The 9,016-nt window shown below is 38.3% G+C and overlaps 1 pseudogene; it reads left to right on the top strand.

Moving 5' to 3' along the window:
• The first annotated feature begins 474 nt into the window (after positions 1-474).
• LOC104216270 (V-type proton ATPase subunit H-like) lies at positions 475-8,404 on the top strand (annotated as a pseudogene).
• Positions 8,405-9,016: the final 612 nt, after the last annotated feature.

The following is a 9,016-nucleotide window of genomic DNA, read 5'->3' as shown; positions in this document are numbered from 1 at the left end:
TAGTAAAACATTAATATATCCTGTTTCCAGTTGGCATCTTGTAAATGTGTGGAACCTATTGTTGCGGAAGTCAAATGTATATAGTGTGAATAAGTCACAACTACTATACTAAAAATTATGGCAGCCACCAAATAATAAATAAGACAATAAAGCAACAATAAAAGGAACACCAGAATTTACGAGGTTCGGCCAATTTTGCCTACTTCCTCAGACACAACCAATATTTTATTCCACTCCAAAAATACAATTGAAATAATACTAAAGAGAGAAGATACAAATGCCTTAAGAAGATAAGAAGGCAAATGAGATGTGTGTTTTTAAATCCTAAACATTAGGCCCCTTTTATGAGGGAAGAATCCCAACAATTTTTCTCCCCAACCGACGTGGGAGTTTGACAACTTCAACACCTATAACCTGTCAGGTTTTGAGGTATTTCTTTGGAATCTACACAGGGTAGAGGGAAAAACAATTCAGATCTGTCGGAGGCTAAAGGATTTCTGATTTGAAGAGCATAGTCACAATGCCAATGGAGAATGCTGAGCTTACTACAGAGCAGGTAATAATTTCATGCATAAGCACAATAAAGAAGCTACATTATACACAAGCACATAAAAAATAATGAACAGTTTTGGACCGATAACTAGCTTGGATTATGAGTTTCGCTGCCATCATAGTCAACATGCATCACTCATCAATTAAAAAGAAATTCATACTGAACAATCATCACAGGATTTAGGTCTCTTAGTCTTATCAGTTGGTTGCTTCATCTTGTTTCCATTTACTTATCAAGAAAGTTTAGAATAGTTGTCAACATCAATAAAAGCTAATTGGAAAGAATTCCATGCATTAAATTATAGACGAATATACATTTGGTTGCCAATTTTTCCTTTTATGTTGTTGGATTGGCTAAGGTGTGTATTTTGATTTTTGGAAGTTGAAGGCATGTGTTTAAAGGAGAAAGAACTCATTACCGTCAGGAGTTTCTTTTGTGGACTGTGGCTTTATTTCTTTTGGTTGTGGGGAAAGGGGGTGGGGGGAAGAAAAAAACCTGAAAAGATAAGTGATCAACCGGGTCTTTTTTGGCACTGCTGATTGTTTCATAACATTTTTATGTCTTTCTATTTCCTAAGGTTTTGAGCAGGGATATCCCATGGGAGACATACATGGCCACAAAGCTGATCACAGGAACAGATTTTCAGCTATTGAGACGCTATGACAAGAAGGCAGAAAGTTACAAAGCCCAGTTGTTGGATGATGTAATATTTCTTGGCAGCTAACCCGAACAGAGCAAGGCTATTCCATGATAACAGTCTTGAAGATGAAGATACCTATGAGCCTTTCCTCAGGTAATACTCTTCATAACCTTTTTTATTAAATTTTTGGTTTGCAATCCTTTGAATGCAATCTGCTGTCCTTTATTTACAGTGGTGATGTAGAAATTGTTTTCTTTCTCATGATATGCAATTTGCATGCACCCCCGGTTGAAGTTGTCAAACTCCCACATCGGTTGGGGAGAAAAATTGTTGGGATTTTTCCTTTATAAAAGGAGGCCTAATGTTTAGGATTTAAACACACCTCTCATATGCCTTCTTATCTTCTTAAGACATTTGTATCTTCTCTCTTTAATATTATTTCACTTGTATTTTTGGAGTGGAATAAAATATTGGTTGTCTCCAAGGAAGTTGGGAAAATTGGCCGAACCTAGTAAATTCTGGTGTTCCTTTTATTGTTGCTTTATTATTTTATTTATTATTTGGTGGTTGTCATAATTTTTGGTATAGTAGTTGTGACTCATTCACACTATATACATTTGACTTCCGCAACAATTGGTATCAGAGCCAAGGTACTGTCTAAGTATGCTCTGTGGTTGCAGCATAGTCTGATCTTCCACACCAGAAAAGATTTATCTTGGTAACTGAGTCAAGGTTCTGTCTGAGTATGCTCTGTGATTGCAGCTTAGTCTGATCTTCCACACCAGAAAGGAAATAATCTTGATTTGTGTCGTCAGCTATTAAATAATATTTATGTCAAAGATGGGAGACAATAAACAAGAAGAATCTACATCAAGTGTCAACAATACGTCATCATTGGCATCTTCGCTTATGACAAGAATTGTGTCAAATGCGAAATTTGGGGTAGAAATTTTTGACGGGTCCGAACATTTTGGGATGTGGCAAGGCGAGGTTCTAGGTGTTCTTTTTCAACAAGGGCTAGATCTTGCCATTGAAGAAAAAAGACCAGATGTTATTGGAGAAGAAGATTGGAGAATTATCAACCGTGTTGCTTGCGGTACCATTCGATCCTACCTTGCTAGAGAGCAGAAATATCCATACACAAAGGAAACTTCTGCAAGTAAATTATGGAAAGCACTGGAGGATAAATTTTTGAAGAAAAACAGTCAAAATAAATTGTACATGAAGAAGAGACTGTTTCACTTCACCTATGTTCCTGGTACCACGATGAATGAACATATCACCAGTTTCAATAAGTTGGTCACAGATTTGCAAAATATGGATACAACTTATGATGATGGTGACTTGGCCTTGATGTTGTTGGCGTCACTTCCTGATGAGTACGAGCACCTTGAAACTACTCTACTCCATGGAAATGACGAAGTTTCTCTCAGAGAAGTTTGTTCGGCTTTGTACAGCTATGAACAAAGAAAGCGAGAAAAACAGAAGGGCGGAGAAGGAGAAGCACTATTTGTGAGGGGTCGTCCTCAAAATCAAACGAGGACAAAGAAGGGAAGATCCAAGTCAAGATCCAGACCCAGCAAAGATGAATGTGCCTTTTGTCGAGAAAAAGGGCACTGGAAGAAAGACTGTCCGAAGTTGAAGAATAAGGCCAAACATAACAATGGAAAGGCCATTATGGATTCAAATGTAGCTGATTGTGATGATTCAGACTTCTCATTAGTTACAACAGAGTCATCAACATCATCAGACATATGGTTGATGGACTCGGCTTGTAGCTATCATATGTGTCCCAACAGGGACTGGTTCGTGGAATTTCAAGAAGGAGAATATGGAGTCATCCACACAGCGGATAACAGCCCTCTTACCTCATATGGCATTGGTTCAATACGATTAAGGAACCATGATGGAATGATCAGAACATTGATAGATGTTCGATATGTACCGGATTTGAAGAAGAATCTCATCTCTGTGGGAGCCCTAGAATCAAAAGGGTTCAAAATCATTGCAGAAAATGGAGTGATGAGAGTATGCTCCGGTGCACTAGTGGTAATGAAGGCTAATCGGAAGAATAATAATATGTACCGCTATCGTGGCAGTACAGTTATTGGGACAACGACATTGATGTCCAATGACGACAAAGAGGTAGAAGCAACCAAGTTATGGCACATGCGCTTGGGACATGCTGGAGGAAAATCCTTGAAGACTCTATCAGATCAAGGATTGTTAAAAGGGGTAAAGACTTGCAACTTGGAGTTTTGCGAGCATTGTGTCAAAGGGAAACAAACAAGGGTTAAATTTGGTACAGCAATCCATAATACTAAAGGCATTTTGGATTATATACACTCTGATGTTTGGGGTCCTTCCAAAACACCTTCATTGGGTGGGAAGAACTATTGTGTAACCTTTGTTGATGATTTTTCCCGAAGAGTGTAGGTGTATACAATGAAAAGCAAAGATGAAGTGCTGGGAATTTTTCTCAAATGGAAGACGATGGTGGAGAATCAAACAGGTAGGAGGATCAAGTGTATTCGTATAGACAATGAAGGTGAATACAAAAATGATCATTTCAATAAGGTCTGTGAAAATGATGGGATCGTCTGACACTTCACTGTTAGACATACACCACAACAGAATGGACTGGCAGAACGTATGAACCGGACCTTGCTGGAGAAGGTACGATGTATGTTGTCCAATGCTGGCTTGGGCAAAGAATTTTGGGCTGAGGCAATTACATATGCATGCCACCTCATTAATCTTCTACCATCTGCTGCTACCATCTGCTGCTATTGATGGCAAGACACCATTTGAAAAATGGTATGGAAAGCCTGCTGTAGATTATGACTCTTTGCACGTGTTTGGCTCAACTGCATATTATCATGTGACAGAGTCAAAATTGGATCCAAGGGCAAAGAAGGCTATTTTTATGGGAATTACTTCTGGAGTCAAAGGATATCGCTTATGGTGTCCTATGACAAAGAAAGTAATATTCAGCAGGGATGTTACCTTTGATGAATCTGCTATGGTAAATAAGGTAACAGAAGATACCAAACAAAATGAAGGTGCTTCTAAGCAGGTGGAGTTTGAGGGAAAATTTATTTTTCCTACACAAGAAGCAGAGGAGGAAACAAATGAAGATTATCCTCTGGAAGGAGAGCCAGTAGAGGAGATTCCAACTCAGGAACCTCAACAACAACTTGAATCAATAGTAACCAGCAGGCCAAAAAGGACAATAACGAAACCTGTTCGTCTCATAGAGACGGTTGCTTGTGCAACCTCAATTGTAGCTGATGATGTTCCTACCACTTATAAAGATGCAGTCCAAAGTTCAGAAGAAGATAAGTGGAGGATTGCCATGAATGATGAAATACAGTCCCTTCATCAGAATCATACATGGAGATTGGCCAATCTCCCGAAGGGAAAGAAAGCAATTGGGTGCAAATGGGTATTTGCAAAGAAGGAAGGATTTCCTAACCAAGTAGATGTTCGCTACAAAGCAAGATTGGTGGCCAAAGGATATGCTCAAAAGGAGGGAATTGATTACAATGAAGTGTTTTCTCCAGTTGTAAAACATTCCTCCATTAGAATTATGTTGGCTTTGGTAGCACAATTGGATTTGGAACTAGTTCAGATGGATGTAAAAACTGCGTTTTTACATGGAAACTTGGAGGAGGAAATCTACATGACTCAGCCAGAAGGATTCAAAGTTGCTGGAAAAGAAAATATGGTGTGCAAACTTGAAAAATCGTTGTACGGATTGAAACAATCTTCTAGACAATGGTACAAGCGATTTGACAAGTTTATGTTGCAGTAAGGGTACAAGAGAAGCAAATACGATCATTGTGTGTATTTGCGCAAGCTTAAAGATGGTTCCTTTATATATCTTCTCCTATATGTTGATGATATGTTGATAGCTTCCAAGAATTCGGAAGAAATTGATAAGTTGAAGGAATATTTGAAGAGAGTACTTCAACGTTTTGGCATAGATGACAAGACTAAGCCAGTTAGTACTCCACTTGCTTCCCATTTTAAGCTAAGTACTACTATGTCGCCAATGGATGAAGCTGAACGAGAGTATATGTCAAAGGTACCATACGCAAATGCTGTTGGTAGCTTGATGTATGCAATGGTTTGCACAAGGCCTGACATTTCACAAGCTGTTGGAGTTATTAGCAGATATATGCACAATCCAGGGAAGGAGCATTGGCAAGCTGTGAAGTGGATTCTACGGTATATTCATAATACTGTAGATGTCGGGTTAGTTTTTGAGCAGGAAGACAATCAGTCTGTAGTTGGATATTGTGACTCAGATTTTGCGGGTGATCTGGACAAACGAAGATCAACTACTGGTTATGTGTTTACTTTTGCAAAGGCACCAGTTAGTTGGAAGTCTACTTTGCAGTCAACAGTTGCTTTGTCTACAACAGAGGCAGAGTATATGGCTATTACAGAGGCTGTGAAGGAGGCAATTTGGCTTCAAGGATTGCTAAAGGAGCTTGGTGTTGAACAAAAAGGTATCACAATTTTTTGTGATAGTCAAAGTGCTATTCAATTAGCGAAGAACCAAGTTTATCATGCAAGGACGAAACACATTGATGTTCGGTATCATTTCGTACGAGAAATCATAGAAAAAAGTGGAGTCACGGTGAAGAAAATTCATACTACAGAGAATCCTACTGATATGCTGACAAAAGTGGTGACTGCGGTCAAGTTTCAACGTTGTTTGGATTTGACCAACATTGTTGAACACTGAAGATTGAAGATGAAGACACAACCAAAATTTGTTATTAAGAGAAAATTGAAGATGTAGAATTTTGCCAAGGTGGAGATTTGTTGAAGTTGTCAAACTCCTACATCGGTTGGGGAGAAAAATTGTTGGGATTTTTCCCTTATAAAAGGAGGCATAATGTTTAAGATTTAAACACACCTCTCATTTGCCTTTTTATCTTCTTAAGACATTTGTATCTTCTCTCTTTAGTATTATTTCACTTGTATTTTTGGAGTGGAATAAAATATTGGTTGTGTCCGAGGAAGTAGGAAAAATTGGCCGAACCTCGTAAATTCTGGTGTTCCTTTTATTGTTGCTTTATTGTCTTATTTATTATTTGATGGCTGTCATAATTTTGGATATAATAATTGTGACTCATTCACACTATATACATTTGGCTTCTGCAACACCCCTTACCTGTCTTCATCCTATGTCTACAAATATCGGCAGATGTTAACAAATCTACCTCCCTCTTTCTTTACATGTATATTACGTTATATATGTATCAAGTCATACTACAATTATAGAAGATCACGCCTGTTGTCAGGTAGCAGTATTTTAATTTTATGGTTCTGTAGTATATATGCAAGTGTGCAAAATTGCAATATTTAGAGTCCCAAGGAAAAATTCTTAAACTTGTGTTCTTTCATATCTTAATTCACTCGACCCACTTTCTCTTTTATATGTCCCGTTCTACTCAATCTTTAATTCTTTTAAGTTCCCTACTTTCCCTTTAAATTTGGTAAACTATTAGAAGATAACTTAAATACGATAGCACACAAGCTTTTCCTCTTTGAATGAAACTGTTATTAAGATTTGTTTTCCTAATGGAAATGTTGGTGTATAAAACAAAGTCAAGAACCTTTACCTCGACTCTATTGATACTACAGGCACGCAGCTATTACTTTCCCTTCCACTGCTGAAGAAAGCATTGAGTTTATTAGTCATACTAAGCAGAGATTGTAACTCAGGTGGTGTTGAAATGATAAATAGAAACACAAAATATATAGGTTGTTGAAAAAAGGTGATACTTTATTGTATGTCAGAATTCTCTGTTCTCTCCTTTTTCTGTCTTTTACCAACTATTAATCTTTATCTTTATAAATCACCGAAGATTATGTACTCATTCTTTCCATAATATTCCTCTTCTCTTTCTAATGATGAGTTTCATTTTCCAGATTGCTTTGGAAAGGTAATTGGTTCATACAAGAGAAGAGCTGTAAGATTCTGTCTTTGATAGTGAGGTAATAAGGTTATGAATCCCTCTCATGTCAATGATTTCAAAAGACTCAGAAGATTTGAATGATATATGAACTGATATAACTTTGTGTTCCTAATAATTACAACTCCAGTGCCAGGCCAAAAGTTCAGAATGGTGTTGATGCTAATGGAGACGCCTCAGGTTCAAAGAAGAAACTCACTACTATCGAAGATGTTCTGACCGGCCTGGTTGATTGGCTTTGTGCACAGGTTTGTGTATATTCCTAGATTTCCACTTTTTCTTCTTCCTCCGTCCCGCCAATCCTTCAAAAGTAGTACATTTTTGGAGGATCCGACATGGGTGCGACAGTATTTTAGGGAGTGCGTGCAACATAGCCTGCAATTACTGGGTTTGCAAACATTTCAAGAAGGATTCAGTATATCTTTAATTGATTTGGAAGTACGTCACAGAGGGATAGTGTTTCCAATAAAGGTCGTAAGAGAAAATAAGTGGTGAAATGAAGTAGCCGATGGATGAAAGGCGCTAGAAGCCTAGGACGATGAGGTGTGCGGATTAGTAGTTTAATGTGTATGAAGCATTGAAATAAGTCCATTGAGTAGGAAATCAAGCTCATTTCCGGACCTCACAACAGGTTTATGGCCTATTTCTTCACTTTCAATGTAAATAATTGAGGTCTCGGGTTAAAATTTCAGCTGAGACAAAAAATTCTAGGTAATTTTCCCATCTGTTTAAGTCTTGATTGACAAAGTTACTTAGTACTTGGTGCGGGTGAGAAGTAGCAGGTATCCCATGGAATTAGTCGAGGTGTGCACAAGCTGGTCCAGACACCATGATTATCAAAAAAAGAATTTTGATGAAAGGGGAAAGAAGCTTTTTGGAGTTTTAGTTTCTTTTTCTGGGGGGGGGGAGGGGGAGGGGGTGGGGGTGGGGTGGGGTGGGGAGGTTATGGATTTAAATCCCACTTTTTCTTATTATCACACGGCCGATACTTAGCACTGTGTCGATCATGATTTTGATGTATCTATGCAGCTGAAAAAGCCTACCCATCCTACCCGTGGCATTCCCGCGACAATCAACTGCTTAGCAACTCTGCTGAAGGAGCCAGTGATTCGATCTTCATTTGTTCGAGCCGATGGAGTGAAGTTGCTTGTTCCTTTAATTTCACCAGCATCAACGCAGCAGTCTATCCAGATTCTTTAATGCCACATATTGCATTAACTTCATAAATTCTATTCATGTCGTACTAGTAAGTAGCAGTGCTTGAGATGGTTCTGTATCTCATTCAGTGTATGCAACTCCGGAAGCTAGACATAAAAGAATAATTGTTTTCTTTTTTTCTTCCTGATTTTATTTTCTTCCTTAAAGCAACTTCTCTACGAGGCATGTCTATGTGTCTGGCTATTGTCTTACTATGAACCTGCAATAGAGTACTTAGCTACTTCAAGGGCCCTCCCTCGATTGATAGATGTTGTTAAAGGTTCAACATAGGAGAAGGTGAGCTACTTCTGTTTCTTCATCCATAATAACAATTTCTACTCCCTACTTTATTTCTTAAATTTGATGTTTTGCTTTCTGCATTGGTTTTCCTTGGCTCATCTCTGTTCATGGCCTGCGGTGTTTCTATAACTATAGGTCGTACGGGTCGTCATCTTGACTCTACGGAATTTGCTCTCCAAAGGATCATTTAGTATTCTCATGGTGGACTTGGGAGTGCTGCAGATTGTTCAGAGCTTGAAAGCGCAGGCTTGGAGTGATGAGGTGATGAACCATGTTCTATGGTTTATAATCTGATAGTATATCTTAATTTATCTCTACATCATTTGCAAACAGAAA

This window comes from Nicotiana sylvestris, chromosome 11 (genome assembly GCF_000393655.2).
Source record: "Nicotiana sylvestris chromosome 11, ASM39365v2, whole genome shotgun sequence".
NCBI classification, from domain to species: Eukaryota; Viridiplantae; Streptophyta; class Magnoliopsida; order Solanales; family Solanaceae; genus Nicotiana; species Nicotiana sylvestris.
This window is presented reverse-complemented; position numbering and strand designations above follow the sequence as displayed.